This window comes from Lagopus muta, chromosome 11, assembly GCF_023343835.1.
Source record: "Lagopus muta isolate bLagMut1 chromosome 11, bLagMut1 primary, whole genome shotgun sequence".
Classification (NCBI taxonomy): domain Eukaryota; kingdom Metazoa; phylum Chordata; class Aves; order Galliformes; family Phasianidae; genus Lagopus; species Lagopus muta.
In genome coordinates, this window is record NC_064443.1 from 10830070 (window position 1) to 10850805 (window position 20736).

At 42.9% G+C, this 20736-nt stretch overlaps 2 long non-coding RNA genes across 2 annotated transcripts; one reads left to right on the plus strand and one right to left on the minus strand.

The window, feature by feature from the left end:
* The first annotated feature begins 10189 nt into the window (after nt 1-10189).
* LOC125698837 (uncharacterized) lies at nt 10190-18475 on the plus strand. Its single transcript, XR_007379349.1, has 3 exons — nt 10190-10289; nt 13435-13559; nt 17672-18475. It is a non-coding gene; the product is annotated as an uncharacterized LOC125698837 (long non-coding RNA).
* LOC125698836 (uncharacterized) lies at nt 10281-16599 on the minus strand. The gene is made up of 3 exons (XR_007379348.1): nt 16085-16599; nt 15632-15718; nt 10281-10392 (listed from the first exon to the last, which is right to left on the minus strand). It is a non-coding gene; the product is annotated as an uncharacterized LOC125698836 (long non-coding RNA).
* Nucleotides 18476-20736: the final 2261 nt, after the last annotated feature.

Consider the following 20736-nt stretch of genomic DNA (forward strand, 5'->3'; position numbering starts at 1 on the left):
TGGCCTGCCAAATTATTTGAAAGGATGTTAGTGTGTAAGCTCAGAACACAAATATTATAGAACCTCTCTGTATTTGCTAGTGGGGGTACAGTAAGGAAATCATACACCAGCAGGAGATTGGTGCTGGGAAGGTAGTTCACTGTTATGGCTCTTCAGAGGCAGAACTCGCTGTAATGATCTTGTCTGAGTTTTGAGAAGATTAAATCTAGGAAGCCTTTAGGAACTAGACAAGGCTTTTTTTATTACTATAGTTCTGAGAAACAAGTACTTGCTATTAATGGGAGCTGCCTAACTTCATCACATCTGACAAGGAAAGAGTACCTGACCTTCTTTGTAAGACGTGTAATGCAGAGATTATCCTTAATTATCCTCAATATTTGCCCTAGAAATTGTTCTGTGGAAGCTCCAGGCGTGCCTGAGGCTGTGGTGCTGGATGGGGTGCAGGGAGGAGTTCCCTTGGGCAGCCCTGGGAGGCAGTGTGTGCCCACAGCAGCTCAGATGGGCCTTGAGGTCAAAATCCCTCTTCTGCTTTCCACTCCGTCCTGAGATTAGTAACCAAGCGCTGAGCTTTGCCACAAATAACCCAATGCTATCACCTGATGTCTCGCTCCGGTCAAGCACAAGGCAGGGACCAGGTCTGCCCTTCGCTCTCTTGTGCCACGGGGGATGAAGGCCAGTTCCTTGCGCCCAGCTCAAGGTCCAGGGGTGGGTGAGGAGGAAGAAGGAGTGCCATGTTTCCCCATACTCACCCTGCGAGTGGAGAGTCCAAGTAACAAGTGAGCAATCGCAGCTACCCCCAGGCAACTTGATCCGTCCTCAAAGCTTGTACATAGTGATTAATTATGTGATAAGGGCAGAAAATAGATGAGAAGAAAGCAATAGCTTTGTGGGGTCATTAACCATGTAAGTGTGTCCTTTACATGGCCCACACCTCTGATGTTCTTCAGCTGCCACAGACTTGTGTTCTCAGGACTCCACTGATACCAGGGTAAGACAGGGCCTTACCTATCTCTGAGATCTAAACTTTTGGACTCGGTGTTGCAATTCCCGATAAGCACACTGTATCTTGCCTTTCTTTTTCAGGTTGAGGTGGTTTTAGAGTAGGGCTGTTTACATCTGGCACTACGAAACACCCACTTAAGGGCCAAAGTGGATGGAAGGTGGGGACAGCCAGAAGTGAATGTCAGTTGCAATCATCACAGTGATGTCATCGTACTGATTGTAAAGATTACAGAGATAAGCAGATTTGTTACCTTTCTCAGAAGGTATTTCAGTCACTAAGGAGTCTGGCTTGACACATTCAATTTCCTGGAGGTAGAATCTTACCTGACAGTAGATCCACCCAACAAACATCTGTTTTCTCACGTAGCTGTGGTTGTTTTAGAAATGTCCTCTCCTAAGCCATCATGAAAGCATGTCCAGAATCCAGCCCTGTCCTGTGCAAGCAGAATCCCAGTTCTGCAGAGCCACAAAAGACATCTTATTACGAGTTTACGTAACTTGAAATATTGAAGAAATAATAAAGGGGCCTAAAATTGGCAATGGGGAAAACTTTGCAGTGTTACAAACCAGCCCTTCAGCACACAATTCTCCCCATCTTATGACCTTACAGGGCCAGCAAGCAATGCACAGCTCTATCAGTTTTTGTGATCTTTTTGGACAACATAATGAGTTTACCAAGAAATAAAGTATCACATCTTCAACCAGGCAGAGGTATTTTAGACAAGCTTTGACACAAACTTAAGATTCTCTGTAAACTCTGATTTTCAAGTGGAATTGTATGGTAGGAAAACAGGTGTCACTGCTCTGTGAGGAAATGAAGTTTAACTGAAGTTTAACTGGCTTAAGGTATTCAAGCTGTCCTTTCAGACCTGGAAATCAAAATCCAGCCGTCGACCAGCAATTGAAGTACAAGCTTTCAAGGGCAAGGGGAATTTCTTTGTCTTCCTAAAGCAATTGCTGTGTGCACTGAAGCATGAGGTGGTCTTATGGAGCTATTCAGTTTTTATTAAAATCCAGTAATTATACCCAAATCCACTGTTTTCCTCTTAAGGAGTTGACTGAACAATTTTACCAAAGCTTGCTTCTACCTACCAAGCTCACAGGGTAATTTTAATCAAGTTCTCCATGCCAAATTATTTTGCAGATTGTTTCTGCATGAAAGGTGTCATCACGTCCATCTGTGCCATGCCACCTGGGAGTTACCCACGGCTTTAATTTGGGAAGAAAGTAGGGAGCATAGGATTTCTTGAGGAAGCAAGGATTGCGCTGTTCTGCATTCATGTGTTCTGGGACAAACAGAGCTGGGGCTGGAGTAGCCACACCTTAGGATGTGTTCTGGAAGCACCAGTGCTAGAGTAAATAAACACCATCTGGTAAGCCTTGGTGAGGGAGACGGAAGCAGAAGGCTTAAGAAAGGTACATTCTTCTCTTCTTAGTGCAGGGAAATTGCACAGGGCACAGGGTTCCGAGATACCCTGCTGGGTCACCAGTTCAAATTCATCCTTTATCACTGTTTTCCCCCAAATAATTTCCCTCTTTACGCACGGTGCCACTGCACCATCCCATATCAGTGACTGGGGCCTGCGAGAGCCCACTCCCCAGCGGCCCACACCAACTGCTTCACAGCTGACAGAGAGCACCTTCTCCTCCTCAGAAATTCAAACTGGATGATCGTGCAGGGACACGAGGGTCCGTCCACACGAGGAGTTGCTGTGGACCAGGACCATGCCACAAGCACTCGCTGTCCCTTGCTGTGCGTTAGCTCACAAACCCGAGACAACCCTCAAGGCAGTCCCCTCAGATCAGCTCGATGTGCGTGCGCTGGCAAAGCATCGTGGATGCTTAGGCAACTCTTATCAGATCTCTGTTTATAAATACAAGATTTTGAATTTGGCTTGAGCGCCTAAGCTCACTAGCAGGCAGGCTCTGCACCACCACCAAACAAAAGCACAATAACAACGACCACGAACAATCGCTGTTTCACCTCTCCCACATTAGCTATTAATAATGTTAATTTACTTCCTTTGAGAGATACCATATGTTCCCCTTCCTGATCCCTCTACAGGCATAAGAAAAAACTAAGGAAATTAGAGAGACTCCATAACACTGATGGCAACATCCAATGTCTTATCAGGCTTCCTGTTGTTGGGAGTATTGTTTTCCTTTAAAGATTAATATTTACAATGGTTACTTAGTTATCTTAGTTCATTCGGTGGCCATTAAAGATTCCAGCCCTGAATGCAATGAATGAACCTCCTTTTATTTGTCCTTGATGACTTATTTGTCTTGTGCCTCATCTGGCTGAAAATCAAGGAAAATAATAATTGGGTTGGGCTTTTACTGCCATTTCATATGAGGGCTCAAAGTGCATATCTCTGTTTGTTTTAAATTGGGAGCCCTTACCCAATGCTTCTGCTGATGTACGCATATTTAAGAGTATATCTTTTGCGATTAGAAGCAAAGTTAAAATAGGTATTTTCCACTATTTTTTTTTTAAGTTGTACGTCTGGTTTTTGTGCTCTTTAGGAAGAAAATGAAGGTGTTGTGCATGTCGCCCATGAGCGCAGCAGTAGCCTGGTGGGTTCACTGGAGAGTCTTGAGTGGAACAGAGGCAGCACCGTGTGCCTGGCTGCTGGGCATGGACTGAAGAATCATAGAATTATTGGAGGGCTTAGGTTGGCCAGGATATTAAAGATCACAGAGCTCCAACCCCCTGCTGTGGGCTGGCTGCCCCCACCAGCTCAGACTGCGCAGGGCCCCATCTAACCTGGCCTTGGGCACCTCCAGGGATGGGGCTAAAGAAGTTACATTCCCATCCAGTCTGGCTGTAGTTTTCTCCTCTGCATCAGCATGAGAGGTCATTCTCTGCAAGAGGAAAAGACACAGACATTTTTCTTTTTTCTTTTTTAATAAAAGCCCAAGCACAGATCATTGAGCGGTCCCTCAGTGTGATACAGATCATGGTCTCAATCTGGCCACCTGCTTCTGGAGCTGCAGAAGTATTTCTAGGCCTCTTCTGGGCATCAGGGATTTTGAGGTCACCTTGAGCTGTCCTGGTCCCCGTTAATGAGGAGCACAAAAATATCCTCCTATTCACAGGGGTCTTGGACCCAGCCCCGAAGAACAACAGCAGTGGCAACCATGGCCCACATTACAAATCATTGCATTGGAGATGTAAGCCACGTGCAGCACTGCAGCAGGGATGCACTGTGGGCGCATGAACTGCTTTCAACCTACCCTGTCTTCCTCTTCAGTGTGAAGGATGCACCTTGCCTCCCCTGAAAGCTGAAGCCCCCATCAGCTCATAATAACCTCCCCTTAGAATAACTTAATTTCCATCTGTGTGCCCAGCCCACAAATGCACTGCTGCTGTTGACCCCCACACTGTCTCCCTCCCATGCAACCTTTCTCCCACAGCCTATCACTCTTTCCTCAGCTCAGATCCTCTGACCACAGAGCTCAGCACTGTGCCCAGCTCTGGCTGCAGCCCACAGGAGCACAGGGCTCTGCATGCAGTGACATGATGCTCATTTTGCAGAACATCTGCATGCTCTGCTCGTGAACCATCAGTCCCTCACCAGCAAGCCCATTCTCAGACACATTTGGCTCCTAGAGAAGGGATAATTTATAATTGTGACATTTCCAAGGTTTCTCTCTTTTTCTCTCCTCCTCCCAAATGGTTAAAAAAAAAAGAAAAAAGAAAAAAAAAAAAAGAAAATGGGCCAAACCATCTGAGCTTTAACAGGGGGAGTGTGTGCTTCTGCTTTCTTTGCAGACTGCTGTCTCATTCTGAAACTGCACATTTGATGTGCTTTTATAATGAGTTCATTTGCACCCTGACAGATGTTTCTGATATGATAAGGAAGGTGGCCCAGGAGCCAGCGGCGCTGTGGAGCCACTCGTGTTCCTCACCTGCATTGCAAATGAGCTATCGCTTTCTTATCAGTTAAAAAACATGAGCAACTGCACATACAAATAATGTGCCACCGACTGCCAGCTGTTTGTGCCAATGACATTCTTCATAAAAGAATAGATCCCCCCCCCATCATCTGTTCTCTTCCCTCTTGCAGAAAATCAGGAGTTCTTTTGCAAGCGCAGCAGAAGAGAATTTTCTCTTTAAGCTTCAGACAGAGCAGCGAAAATGTCACTTTAAAGTAATTATATATTAGCAAAAAAATAACTTCCATATTTGGCACAGGTAATAGTTGATTGGGGGTGGGGGGGGAAGGTAATTCATTGTCCTATTTCTGCATATCTCTATAGGCAAGTGTTGGTGCTGCTGTCTGTTTCTTAGGGATTCCTTTTTAAAGAGTTTGGTGTCTTTCAGTGTTTTCAGGGTTTCCATTCTGAATGCTGTGGAAGAATGTTACTCTGCTTAAAAAAAGCCCCTTCTTTCCCCCCTTTTTCCCTTCTTTTTCCCCCTTTTCCCCTTTTTCTTCCTTTTCTTCCCTTTTTCCCCCTCGTTCCCCTTTTTTTCCCCTTCTCTTCTTTCCCCTTCTTTCCTCTTTTTCCTTTTTTTTTCTTTTCCCTTTGTTTTAAATCTGAGGGACAGCCCTACATCACCTTTGTCTTAAGGTTTCTAAAAGATTGGGTTTTAGCTTTCTTCTATTCAAAGTGAATTTAAGAACACTCTTAGAATCTCAGACACAGAACCTTCATTACCAAATACTGCAATCAACAGAGCTTAAAAACACTGCAAGGTAAAATTGTTCTGGTAATTGCTTTGCTCGTGTAAAATTGAAAAACACTTTTCAGCATTTTGCCAGCTACAGGCAAAGATGTATTTCTCTTGCAAATGACCTTCTGGGAGAGCCTGACTGCAGGGACATGATTCATTGGCAGCCTGCTGGTGACAGGCATGTTCCCATTGTTCTAAAAGTCTGGTTTCACATTTCTCCCGTTAGATAAGCTGCAACCATTAACTACACAGTGAGCTACAAACAAAGTGTGATGTAAGAATTCAGCTTATTATCTGATTGGCAGCGTGGGGCTGCTCTTCCAGGTTAAGGATTTGAGCAGATTTTTTGACAAAACTGCCTTTTCTTGCAGTTCAGAAAGCATTGTCCTCCCAAAAGATGAAATATGCTTTTGGAAGCTGTGGTGTATATATAGTGAGTGAGCTATAAATAGTCTGGGGCTCGTTCTGCACAGCACCATGTGCACAAGTATTAAGGACTGATTCTGAACGTCGGTTACACTGAGATACGCCACTTAAATGCTGTGGCTTTTGGACTTGACTCAGGGAGTTGAGATTCACATCAAGATCGGAATCTGGTCAGGGGGTTTGAATGTGTTTTGAGGAACAAAGGAATTCAGTGGCCTTCGCTTAATCCTAGTTTTAGTTGGAGATTACATATCAATTTCAGGAGCTATTATTTGGGCCTAATACAAAGGCAAATGGATTCATTCCTAAATGAGGAACAGCTGACTATCATGCAAGCTGAAAGTTGTTCAGTCTCCTCCCATAGTTCAGCTACTGTAAATGGATGTATGTAAGGATTTGGAAATGGTTGCCGTTAGGATCCTTCTGAAGCTAAAATGACTTTCAGCAATGGAATGATTTATGATGATGTTGATATTCACACAGGCTATTCATCTGACCACAGTGGCTGATGGGTCTCTGTTTCCTAGGCCGTAAGCTGGTTACAGGTGCTGGAAATAGGTCATCTAGCATTATCTCCCCTGCTGCAAAGGCATGAAGGTGAAGGGGGGAGAATAAAAGTACCTGTTTATAATGGGTTATCGACTGTGTGTTATCTCTTCTACTGTAAAATCTTAGTGGGACAAAGCTTGGTAGTGCTACTAAGGGCATGTGAGGCAGGGTCAATGCCAGAGTATTAACCTTACTTAGCAAATTGGTGATAAACATATTAGGTCTCTTGTTTCTGCAAGGAATTTTACAGCTCCTGGTCATGCATTAGAACTGACTGCCCTCCCTTGCAGCCTCACATTTTAACAGTGAGGAGAAGGGCTGTTTGCACCTCCCGTTTGTGCCCTTTACTTTCAGTGCAGTTTTGAGACCTAATTCTGGGTGCCTGTGTTGATTGCAAGAGTAATAGTCAAGACAAGGAGCTGCAGGATTTGACAGAATAGCTCATTCACATCAGTGACTTCATTGTGGCTTTTGCAGTATTTGCTTGAGGTCTGTGATGGTCTTGGACATACCTGAAATGAGGGCAATATTGGAGGTAGGTGAATGGTTGGTTGGACCGGATGACCTTAGAGATCTTTTCCAACCTTAATAATTCTATGCTTCATGATGATCTGTTCTGTAAGACTCACGCTCCTTTTAAAGAGAAGACATCAGCCCTCCCAGTCACCTTTACCAGCCTGAGCGGGCAGTTTATCTAACAAACCTCTTAGTCACTCTTGGGGCAGGACTTGATCCCTACTTGTGGTTAATCTGATGTCCTGACAGCTCTCTGAGTCTGTAGAAAGGGGGCAGGAGAGGCACAAACAACTCGTTCTGTAGGCTCCTTTGGGGAACACTGCCAATGGGTCAGGCTGAAACACTCATGGTTGGGCCCATCGTTGGCTGTGGGGATCAGAGCACATTTCAGAGCTGCTGCAAGATACTCTGATTCATGCCAGACAGAACGAAGGGACCTGAAAGGGTCCAAAAGTTGCTTTGTGCTCTTTGTCTCTCTAAAACTGTCCTGTCCTCTTTCTTTTCCCCCCCTGTATTTCTCAAAGCAATAGTTCAATAGTAATCCCAGCAGTCCCTTCCACTTCTGCACCCTAACCTCGTGAATGTCTTTACTTGTTTACTTGTTTTAATCCATGGACTCTTTACTCTGGCCATTCTGCTCGTTAGCAGTAGCCTTCAAGTTCAAGCTCACAGGTGAGCACCTTTCATCCTTAGCAGCAGCTCTGGTGCTGGCTGTGGAAACATCTCCCCCTATCTTCAGTTTGTGCCGGGCAGAGAAGGGAGCCTCAGTGACAGGCACAGCTCTATTTATGTGGCCAAGTCCGAGCACATTCCCAGAGAATTTGTGAAATACGGAATGATCAGTGGCATGAGCATGTGACTACAAGTCACTGGATAGCAAGCTATGTGAAAAAGCATCCACAAAAGAAGAAAGTCTGAAAGACTATCTGGTGATAACGCTCAGTTTAGAGAAGTGCCTTCCTTGTGAGTGAGTACTGAGTCATATGGCAGTAACGCAGCTTTCCTCAAGGTTCCTCTTTTGCTTGCAACCAGTATGGGTAATGCTTCACTGAAAGTAAACGTGTTCAGATGCAGCTTCAAATACTCATGGCCTATGGTCTCTTTTTCCTAGCTGCTTGACCCCAGCATCCCTGGGCTGCCCTGCTGAATCATCCTCCTGTGCACTTCTAGTTTCAGGTTCCCTGGTTTGGCAATCATGCCTTTCAGCACATTAAATGACAGTTTTTTTCAGTTCAGCATGGGAGTTTGCAGGGTTGTCATTTGTTAGATGTGGATAAAACATTTCAATCTTTGAAACTGAGGACATGGTGTCTTAGGTTTGATCAGTTACCATTATAAAATACAGTTAAGCTTATTTTGAGAACTGATGGAGTAAGACTTACTCTCATGTAGATGTCAGGTGGCACTTGTTTTCCATGTGCCTCTGTTTCCAGCTGGGCTGGCTTAGGCAGAAACGTGCCACTGAACATCAAGAAATAACAAACTGATGTGAATTATTCCTTTTCCATCCTTCTTATCATTTCAAGGAGTTCATCCCTGCCTTTCAATGACTACAGGGATTTATCAGTTTTCACTGACAGGATCCTATTTTGTCTAGATCCTTCTTTATTTAGTGGTTACAAGATCATATAGAGGAGGCCCCTTGAACTTTGTTAGCCTTTTTTTTTTTTGGAATTACAGCTTTTCAGTGAATTCCCTTTGATACTTTGCCAGATTCTCTCACCAGCTGTTTTTCCCCCAACCATTATATGGTTAATGGGCACAGATTCAGAACTGAAATGAGTAAAATGAGCACAGATGGTTATCTTTCTTATATTCAGCTGAACAGAATGTGTCCCTCAGTGACACTCCGTGCACAGTGCTAGGCAGTGGGAACTTTACCAAGAAATGCCAGCTCAGCTCTCGTTCCTTTGGGAGGGCAAAGAGTGGAGCCTGTAGAGCTTGCTTTAAATTTTCTCCCTTGCTTTGCTGTTGCTATTATTGTGTGCAAGGTTTATTCGGCTTTTCAGTGAACAGAAAATCTTGAATGTATTTGACATGGAATCCACCACTTTCTAACAATTCCATGTGCTGTTTGGTTTCTTTGGATCCACAAGAAGAGCCCAAATGTTAGCCAAATTGTCTTGACATCTTCAAGAGAAGAACCTCTGTTCTAAGCTAGGGGAGACGTATTAAAAGTACAGTTCTTCCTTTCCACAGAACAGTGTTCACAAAGGTAGATGTTTTCTGACTCTGAGGTAGGAATAATACCTGCAGATTCAGGATCTGTCTGATGCTCCATCCTCTCTGGGAAAAAATATATATATATTGAACCAAATCTGAGTTTATTTAATTAAAATAAAAGTTAAAAACACCCAGAAACTTGAAATCACCTGTTTTTCTGAAACTCTTGGATGAAACTGAATGAGTCTGGCAGAAAATTCCCAAGCTGTACAGCAGCTCTGTAGCAGAAACCACACCAGCTTCTTGAACTTCACCCCTTTAACATTTCCACTGGCTTTCCATTTTTTAACAGCACAGAAGAAGGCAAACCTGACCTTGGTGAGCTCTTGTAAGCAATATGTCAACAGAACAGGAAAAACAGAAAACCAGCCCCAATTCAGCAGGAATCAGCAACCCCTCTGAAAGTGCTGCATGCTAGAAGAGCGGTGATCATCTTATGCAAACCACTGCAGGCTCCAACAGGAACTTCTCCGTGCTGCTGTTATGCCCTGGCTCTCACAAGTTTCATTCTAACAAAGAATGACTTGGTTTTCTTCATTTGCTGAGTTTCACTATTAGGCTATGGGGCTTTGCCCTCATATTTGAGGGAAAGAGAAGCACTGATGTTGGCTTCAGTGGTTGCCTTTCATGCTGAAACATTGTCAGCCTAATATATTTTATTGGCAGCAACTGAAGTCAGATGCTTAAACCTCATATGGAGAGTGAATATTTGCAGAGAGGGGTTGTACCAAACTGCCTCATGTACTTGCACATGTCTGAATGGCAGTAAGCCACAGACCCCAAATGTTTTTCTCTCTCTGTCTTCTGGTCTTCAGTAATTTAATTCCTCTACCGCATGGATGGTGGCTGGTCCCCCTTGAGCATGAGATTTCTCCTCTGTGTCTTCCCAAGGCAGGTATGAAGGCTGGCTGCTTCCAGGTGCTGCCGGCACTGCTTAGCTTCCACTTCACATTCCCCAGATTCCATCCTGGTGTGTCTAGGCAGATATGTCTTGGCTGCTTAAATTGAAAAACAATAACATTCAAATGCACAGGGGTCAAACAGAAAGTCAGGTAACTGCTTTAGGCTTAGACTAAGATTACCAAGAGGGAGAGATTCTGTGAATAGTAAAGCTGAAAGGACTGGCCTTGAATGCAGCAGTGAGGAAGCAGAGGCAGCCCTACAGAGAGACAAACAGTCCGAGCATGGATATGATGTGAAGATGTGAGAAACAACTGGGTGAAGCAATTTCCAATAGTTTTAACTCCAAGGAATTGGAGAGCAGGACTAGCTGTAGCACAACCAAACTGCAAACATTCAGAAAGTTTTGTATTTGTGGTAGTGTTTTAAAGATCCTTGCCTACTTTGCTTTTGTTTTTTCTCACCCTTTTACCAGCGAGTGTAGATGACAAGCAGAGCTGGAAATCACAATATTAAATTCTTCACTAACCACAAATTCTCTGACTATAAAGAGAAAGGCAAAGTGATGTGAAGAAAAGAGGCCACTAGAGTTCATCTAATGACACCATGTGTGAGGCAGTCAGGATGCTCGGTGTAGTAAATGAAACCATGTTACTGTATAAGGAAAGATTTGGGTATAGTGACTGTTATATCTGAATGATCACGGCATGCAAGTACAGAAGACAATGATCTTTCCAGAGTTTGTGGAGAAGCAAATCCTTGCTTTATCTAGGCACAGCTGAACTTTGCAGACCAGTGTGTTAATGCCACACCAGGTCAGCAGGGCTATAATTGTCTCTAACCAGAACAGTCAAAAGTTGCAGAGTTCACTCTCTGCTGGGTGAGTGACACCCAGAAATTCTTTCTAGACTTAAAAACAAGCAAAGAGACAAGTTTGAACCTGAACTTCAGTGTAATCATGCCACTCAGCAGCATAAACAAACATGGTACCAATTGGAAAATTATTCTTGAGGAGTCAGTTTTGACTGATCCAGATAAGAAGTTCCCAAAGTTAGGGTCGTGCCCCTGAGGAGTGCTGAAGGAAGAGAGGTCACAAGCCCGGAAAGGAGGTTTCAGGCTGAAAATCTTGGAAACTGCTGATCTAGACAAATAAATGGTCGTGCCAAGGGGGTTCCCCTAGAATATCTCTTTTCCATTCTCCTGCCTTGCAAGCAATAACTAGAGGGAGTTTTAAAGCTGGCAAGGCTAGCCTGTTTGTAACATGCTGATGTATTTCTAAAAGCAGATCTCTGGAAAAGAGCCTGAGATCAGGGAGATGAGAGCAAGGCAGGCTCTTGAGGGAAGGATGTGGAACAAAGAGAAGGGGAGGAGAGGCAGGTCTGTGGGAAACAGAATCTGCAAAGGAAAAGTAAGATTGAGTGCAAGAGATGGAGGCTTGTTAAGGTTGTAAGACAGCTTTGTAGTCTAACTTGGAAGGTTACATTAGTCTCACAACAACTTTGAAAGACAAAGCCCTTGGTGCTGAGCTGCATACCATCATGTGGAAACTAGCATAATTTTTGGCGGAATTAATGTGTGGCCAAAGTAAGGTATGTATAACTGATGCATACACAGAAATAAGGCAAGATCTTTGAGTCTCCAGATGGCTGTCTTCACTCTCCTGGTGCTTTGAAAGCTACCAACGTCAGGTTCTGAATTTACTTACATTAAGAGAAAACCACTGTTACTGGGAAATTCTGCAGATTAGTTTATAATGAAAAAACTGGAAAATATAAGTAGACCAAAAATTAGCATGGCTTACACTCTTAATTTTGTCTCATCATTATTAAAAAAAAAAAAAAAAAAAAGTTTTATCAGTATTTGGTAAAAGTCTCTAAACGTTGAATACTGGTGATTCTTTTTGCCAGCAAAGTGGTAAGTTGTTGTTTGTGGCAAAGATTTTCAGCCCAGCCAAGGGCCGAAAGTGCAAATTTTTCAGAAAGACCCCACAGAACCTTTCAGTATCTAAAGGAGGGCTGTAAGAAAGGAGGAGACAGACTCTTCAAGAGGGCCTGTTGTAATAGGACAAAGGGAAATGGCTTCAGACTAAAAGAGGGGAGACTCAGATTGACTATAAGGAAAAAGCTTTTTACAGTGAGGGTGGTGAGGCACTCCATCAGGCCGGATGAGCTCTGAGCACCTGTTGGAGCTGTGGGTATCCTTGTTCACTGTGGTGGAGTTGGACCAGATGGCTTTAAAGGTCCCTTCCAACTCAAATGGTCACATCAGGCTGCTGACACATGTCCTGTGCTGAGGTCTCAGCAGGCCGAGTCTCCTTGCTGCTAAGGTTTGTGGGAACCTGCTGAACTCTCCCCTGGGCTGCACAAAATAAACAGAGCACCTGCAAGTCATGTGGGCTTTTATAATACCAAATTAGTGTAAGGATAAGAGGGGTGTTGGCACCGTTAAATGGGTATTTTGAACAATTTTGTCTACAGCACCCTACTTGCTACCCAAGGGCACGGAGGATGAAAGCAATAGATTTGGGGCAATTAGGAGGGAGTATAGCAATCATGCAAGTTCAAGTCAGGGACGGGAACTAGGCCTGGAGGTTAGTAAGCCAGCACAGGTCATCATCATAAAACAAACATCGGGGCTGTGTGGTGCAATACCTGTCTGAGGCTATGTGCTAGAAACAATGCAGAGGTAAAGTCAATAACATTGTGTGGTATTTATTTAGTAGAGTTGAGAGGTATTAATGGACCAGGAGATCTCTGCAGGGGTTGCCTGGGTGCTGTATTTCAGGCTCTAAGATGGAGCTGGCCAGGCCTGTTGCAGTGCAGAGGCAGGCAGTGCTGCAGGGACGAGGCCACAGGGCAAGGTGGGGACAAGTTGCCCTGCTGCTCCAGTTACTGCTGTAGGAACTAGTGCTGACCCACAGACACAGGTGCTAGAGGAAGCCCAGAGGAGGTGTTGTGCTGAAGACCCTGAGAGCAAGGGAAGGCAGGCAGACCTGAGCCTTAAACACACTACTGGGGTGGATTCTTGAGCAAGGCAACTCTTTTCTGCTGCTTGTTTTTAGCGAGAAAAAAAACGTTGTGAGCCTCTTTGTGATTAAATGAACATATACCAAGACTGAACCTGTTTTGAATCCTGTACAGCTTTAAACAGCAACAAATTGGTCACACGAGCGATGCCAAAACTTCAGGCCTCCGTGTCAAGAGTCATGGACACTTTGCTCTTGAAAGAACCTGATTTTGCAGGATGCTCCGGTCTGAATTTGTCGGTAAGATTTGTTTAAGACTTTTGTGTGCTTATCTCTCAAGTGCGGGAATAGTTTTAGTGAAGCCATAGCAATCATTCACATATAAAGTTACAGGCATGCTTCAGACAAGACCAGATTGGTGCAGAACCAGTCCTTATCTCCTGTTCTGGTGATCCAGTCTGGACCAGTCCCTACAAGTTTCTCTTCAGAGTTTAAACTAAGCCTTTGGTTTGAGAATTGTGAGGTTTTATTTTCATAATTACCTTTAGTTTCAGAGCTGCCCTTGAGGCTATTTGGAATCCATTGAAATATGCTGAATTCTAAATCAGATGTTTCTGTATTTCGTGTCAAAGGCACAGATACGAGGTTTATGATGTTTGATGCTGTGCTCAGAATCTATCATTCCAGCTAGGGTGATTTTTTTCTTTACATCAAAGCATATGACTTTGGTTTCCCAGCTACTTCCTCAAATACCTTTTCCAGTTTTCAGAATAACTTATGGGGAAAAAAAGTACAGATATCATCATGATGCTCAAAATTGTCATAGTTTTAACTATGTGACTAGTGACCATACAAATGTAAAGAAAGGGCCCAGGTTCATGTTACAGGACATTCATGTTCAGCTTTACACTGACTCCAGTGGTTGCTGGCTTTAGTACATTAGCAATCCAGTCCTATAGCTCGTCCAGTTCATCTCCATATCTGCATTTAAGTTTCCAATGTATTTCTGGTAGTCAGATTGTTTTCATGATGCTATCCATAACCATCTCAAGATACATGGCATCCTTTTTGCAAGGGAAGTTTTCTAGAGAGCAGACAGGAATTTTTGGTTCTTATATTCTTCTAAAGATTCTTCATTCTTCCTATTACTGCTGATTATAGAGCTCATTTCTGTGATACCACCCTTTAATAGTTTGCAGGTTAACATGCCAGCTGTTGAAACACAACATAAGGGCTAATTTATACCCCAATGGAGCTCCTGTGTACTGAAAGGAACTTTTCCTGGACAAAATATGTTTTCAGCCTATCCAAAATCTTTAAGTCTTCAGAAAAAGTCCTTTATGTGAAATGTAATGCTCCCACTTGAAAGCTAGGCATGATAAAAATACCAGAATACAAGATGGAAGGGTGGAGGAGAAAAAAAAAAGAAAAAAAAAAAAGGATTTTCTTGCTACAGGCTATTGGGGAATGTAGCTGTAGAAACAGATGAATTCACTTAATGAAGCAACTTTGGAGTATAAGTTTTCTATCTGTAGACAAATGACAGTTTTTATATTTCAGTAGTAACAGTGTTTTCTAAGAAGCTGTGACCTTTAATATCATTATATATGAATTTGTGTATGTGAATGTGACATACAAATATGTTAATGAATCAAACAACTTGGGACCTTCCAAGTTAATGAGCTGATGCAAATTTCTGAGTCATCGCAGCCCAAAACCATGTTCTGAATTTTTACAGTATTCTGGGATGCAGAGGGAACATCAGGTATTTGATCTGACTGATACCATCATGTGCCTTCCTTTAAGTTTCCTAATGTATGTCTTAGAGACAGACAGATGCACACATACACCTGGAAACGAATGGCACTGACATAACGTGGGACATATTCAAATTTATCAGAGAAGTGAAGCAAGTCAGCTAACTACAGCAATTAATCTGTAGCAGAATAGGGCTTCAACAAGTATTCAAGCTTCGGTTAGTTTGCATCATCTTAACATCTCTCTTCTTCCTTGCTCTTCCCTTATGTTGTGTTTCCTAGTTCATACATACACTGCCACATACAGATTCCTGTATGGAACTCGGCAGATTCCTGGCAGATCCAACCAAGGACAGTAATGTCAGCACAGAGACCATTTGTGGAATGGTCTAGGTGGTATCTAATGCGTTGTAGTTTCTGCTGAATTCTTATTCCCTTGTTTCTAATCCGATATAATGGTGACAACTAAGTCCTGCTAGCTGTTTCTGAGAGGTATTCTGGAACGTGGCCTTTAATAACAGGGAATTGAAAAATGGCAGGAGAGTGCCTTCCGGTCCTGCATTCCTTCAAAGAGTTCCTTAACAATGCACAGTATTTCTTGATGCTGCATAATACCTATTTCTGAATTCCAGCTGCAGCTCAGGCTTTCTTCTTGGTCCTGCTGGAGTAGCTGGCATTGTTTCATCTGATATGAGGGGGAGTCTGTTCAAAGAAGAAAAAACACACAAAAATGTGTTTAAAGCATTTCCATCCAATCTGAACATGATTTTCCAAGATCTTGCAGAGTGTCTGTAGCATAGGCAGCTACAGTATTAATAGCACTTTACTAACAATGTACCAGAGCCCTGTAACTCTCATATAATACATGAATTGTAAATACCACTCTCAGCACAAACAATTAACAGGATCTATAGTGCATTCTCTCTATAAAGACTGTCAGTTCCCCCATGCTCTGAGCGTGCTGAAATTCTCAGAGAAGCTGTAACTGAGTGCAATTATGATTGGATCTAAATATTTTTTGTTATTGATGATGTCATCAAAAATGATAAAATGTATGAAATTTCATACCTTCGTGCCAGCACATCCCAGCTTTACAGAGGCAGGCTGTGGCTGAGTAGTGCAGTTTTTAATGTTTAGCATAGATTAGGAGGATCATTTGCATGAACATCAATTTCTGTAGCGCAAAAAGTTTACTGGGAAGCACCTCACTTTTGGTTTCCAGAAATCAGAAAGTGAAATTTGTACGTATGTTTACAAGAACTGGAAGCTGAACTTCAGGAAGTCACATGATTTCCAGTTACGCCCCATATACGGGCATTTAGATCATGAAAGCAATAAAAAAAACACTTGCTGTTACAAGTCTGAAGCTGACATGCATTATCTCTGTGTAGCCATGTTCCCAGGCGTATGGCATTAGGTTCTTCCCCCTTTGTTCCAAGAAATTATACCACTAGGTAGTTCAGAGAAGTCGCAGTCCCAAACTGAATGTACAGTGGCTGATACAGGGAGTTTTCTTTGGAAGCTCAGAAGGACAGTATCCAGTAGAAAGAAAAGCACAGCCCCTTGTATACTTGACTGTCAATAGCTGAGTAAGTAACTCCCAGGCAAATAACCGTGTATGGGGGGAAAACCTTGAGGGACGTGACTTAGTGGGCATGGTGGTGATGAGTTGATGGTTGGACTATATGATCTTAGTGGTCTTTTCCAACCTTAATGATTCGATGATTTAACTTTATCTGAGTAAGAAAAGTAGAATACAAGAAAGGAAAAATCTACTGTTAGCTAAACTTATAGATGTGCATTTTCTACCAACTTTTCCTAAATGACTACAAGCCCTGCTGCTTCCATCTCCTGTAGGGAATGGTATGGTTCAGAAGAGGTGTCGTGAGGTCAAGTGTTTATGACAGTGCCACTGGATATATAATGCAAACATACATTTTTTGTTGTTGTTGTTAACTTTGCTTGCGTTGGTTGAGTTGCTCACCTCCAATAAAACAAGTTAACTCCCTAGATTTAGAGTACTCCTGTGCCTCATCTGACTCTTTCAAGGCGGCTCTGAGCCAGATCTTTCTTTCCCCACCTTATTCCTCAAATGCGTGTGCTCTCTTTCTATGTGGACACTCATAAATGCAGCATGGGGAAAGTGTCTGTGTACCTGAGGGTAACTCAGCTGACTCCCTGGGCAATGGCAGTTAAAGGAGAATTCAGAAATTTGGAACAGAATCATTACTTCAGATATGTTCCAAAAGTGCTGTCTGTTTTCCCTCCAGAGAAGGAAACTGAGCTGAACTGCAATAGAAGCAACTGTGGGATTTTTGGAAGACAGTAGATGGAATAAGGATAAATCTATGTGTTGTGAGTGGGTAGATCCATCCTGTGGGTACCAAATTATTGCATTCTACACAGCAACCAGTCAGTTTCTTTAGCTAGAGGCTGCAAGCTTCATCCCAAACAGCAAGAAGTTCCTGCTATTGTAGAGCCCAAAAAGTATCCTTAGTAACGTAGAAACACCTCTGTTGCTTATCAGCATAAATATAATTAGGATGCCTTTACAGCAGAACGTTTGCTAAGAGAATTGGAGTTCAATGCTGCCTGTAGACAGCTGCTTTGGTATATTTTTGCATGATGAATCTTAACCAAAATCCATATTCAAAGATTTCCTCCAGACAAACCTTGGGCTGATGACCTCTGAGGAGGAGGGAGCCTGCTCTGTGTAGAAGCATCAGCATTGACTGCAGGATGCAAAGTAACATCTGAAATATAAGGAAGACCTTCTATCAATGTGTGATGAGGCCTTTCTGTTCCTATAATTAAAACATTTATGTGGTTGAGCTCCTCCTTTCAAAACACACCCCTGTGATGACTACCAAACCCACTCCTTCAGAGGTCTGCAGACAGTTACCCAGGTAATGAAGAAGGGCAGGGTGAAGGAGGAGGAAGATTAAGCATGGATAATAGAAAATATATGTCAGTGACCCTGTGACTATTCAGGGTGTTCATCTTTTATAATATGGGAAGTGTATTTCCTTAGAGCACCAGGAAAATGCTGGCAGGTGTGAGATAATCAAGCACTGGCCATGTTCTTTATATTATTTTACTGTTTTCTTCATTAAAGCATCCATTTTCAACCAGCCATAATCAAAAGTGCTGCCACGTTGATATTCTTCCACATATATTCTAATTATTCACTGGATTTGGAGGTGGTCTTAACATAAGTTATGCTATATAATCTAACATGTAGTATATATATTTTTAATATATAATACAAGGGTAACACTGACCAGGAAGTGGAGATGCTACAAAACTCTTTGCAATGCATCAGAATGCAGCTCACAATCATTTTTGAAGCTCACTACACTGACAGTGGAAAAGACTTATTTTCCTGTCAGTAGAGACACTCCTCTGCTGTGTCCAAATCTCACATTTTATATTGGCTCCTTTATTCTTTCTAGAAAGGAAAATAAAATGTCCTGTAGTGATCAATACATCTTGAGTCTGTAATACTGAGTCTTTCCTGATGGTTTCAAATGCTGGAGGACTTTCATAGTTCTTATAACAACTGTGTGTCAGCTTTAGGATTTGAATCTACAGGCTGAAATCCCTTACCCAAAGAAGAGGCAAACCCTTCCAGAGGCACTCAGCAGTAGCCTTCCTGCCTGATTCAGCACTGTTGATGCCAGTGTAAGTTTTACTCAGGATTTCACAAGGCTCCTAATCAGGCCTGAGGACTGTGGTCCTTTCTTTGCTCCATCTCTTTGCGCAGTTAATGAGCTTACACTTACATAAGGTGTGTAAGAGGGGCTTCGTGCCATGCGTGATGGGAGCTTTGCCCCAAAGCACTGACAGCGTGAGTTCAGGTTTGGCACAAGGAGGGAAAGTTATAAACAAAATGTGTCATGGCAGTGAGATCAAGGGTTGCTCTGGTTTGGTAGGTGAATATCCTGATGGCCACGCTGATTAAATAGAGTGAGTCACAGCTGTAGGCTGGGAGGAAGAAGTGGGATGGCAGAAGGATGTGACTGTGCAGAGACCTGGTGAGCAGAGATTAGGAGGGCAGTTCGTGCCCAGAGAATAGCTTGTCTACTGGTGTCATTGTTTTAGGCATTTAAAACAGACTGGGTTGATCACTAACGAAGATGCCCAAGGGAACAATGTTGTACCGATTATCTTCCTGAGAGTTTGGCTGTTTTGGTTCTCTTTATTCTATACAACAGAGCTTGTTTGTGATGTTTCATCTTTAGTTAGAATGTCTCTAATTTGGACATCCATTTAATTTGGAAGGTTTCCACCAGACACCAATGAGACTGTCTGATTAAAGTCATGACTTATAATCAAACTCGCTCCACGTTGCTGACCGCAGTTTGGTTATGAATTGTGAAAGAATGTTAAAATCCAGTGTATTTTTCTCTGTGTGTGCTCTGTTTATTTTTATTTTTAACATTTTGATTGGGCAATGAAAAATGTCAGTGATGCTAGTTGCATGTCTTTAGGTACAAATTTGCCTTTCAGCTATTGCATGGGAGTGATTATTTGCTTTTAGAGACTGACATCTGCAGATTTTTAGTTCATTCTTCTTAAGTCTCTGGAAAAAAATATGGCATTGCATAAAAGCCTGCAGTATGAAAGGTAAAAGCAGAGCCAATATGGGGACTACAAAATCTTTTCATGTCTATGACTTCCAGAGAGCAACAGCAACAATCTGAACAGAGGCTGAAAGCAGCAGCATTATTGCTTCTCTTTCTCCTGAATTCCTTTCATCAGCCTAGTGACTGCATGTGTCCTGATGACACATTTCTGGGTCACGTGTCCCCAAAAGATGGGCTATATGGAGACACACAGCATGGAAAGTATTCTGACCAGAGACTAGTTATGTTGACAGGTTCCTCGTGTGACGTACATTTCTATATTCCTCACATGGACTTTATTAATAGCACAAGGCTGAGACAGAGCCAGTTATTATTCTTTATGTAAATAAAACAACAGAAATAAATGCTCTCTTGTTCCTTATCGTATTAAACCTGCAAATAGCTTATTACCCTATAAGGCAGCTTAGGCTGGCATATGAGAGCACTGGAAAACACAGAGCAGGCGCCAAGATCTGCCCAGCCAAGCTGTGCAGGAGAGGAGTGAAGGCACAGTCCAGAGCTGGAGGAAGAATAGGAGGCTCGGGTAATTACTGTAAAAGCCACCCTCAAGCATAACCAAGCTGGATGCTTGTTTTGTTTTTTGGTCCAGTGGAAATATTGCAATGGAAGAGCTGGATAGTTTTCTTCCTTGACAACATCAGAGATGTTGCTGCTTTTCCCAGTCAGCTGTCTCCCATTCACTGGGACCTGGACTACCCACTCTGCAAGACAGTGCTCTGGTTAGGAGGTCAGAGACAGAACATTCTGTAAGTGTAAGCAGTTCTTATTCAGACACTTCTCAGGCTCATCGGTCACTTCCACTGAAGTAATAGTTGTTTCAGCTAGCAGTAGCAGCAAACTGTTGCCCTGGTGTGTGAGTTAAATACATGGAGGTACAAAGCAGCGTTAGACGCTGTGAATCCTGTCCTTTCTGTTAGTGCTTTCTTCTGCCACCAATCTGGGTGGGAAGGACTCTTATTAGTTGTGAGTCTTCCATCCTGATCACAACCAGTTCCTTTTATCTTCATCACCATGGAGAAGTACAAAAGGCAGTTTGACAGAGGATGAAGCTATTGCTGATGTGATGAACATGAA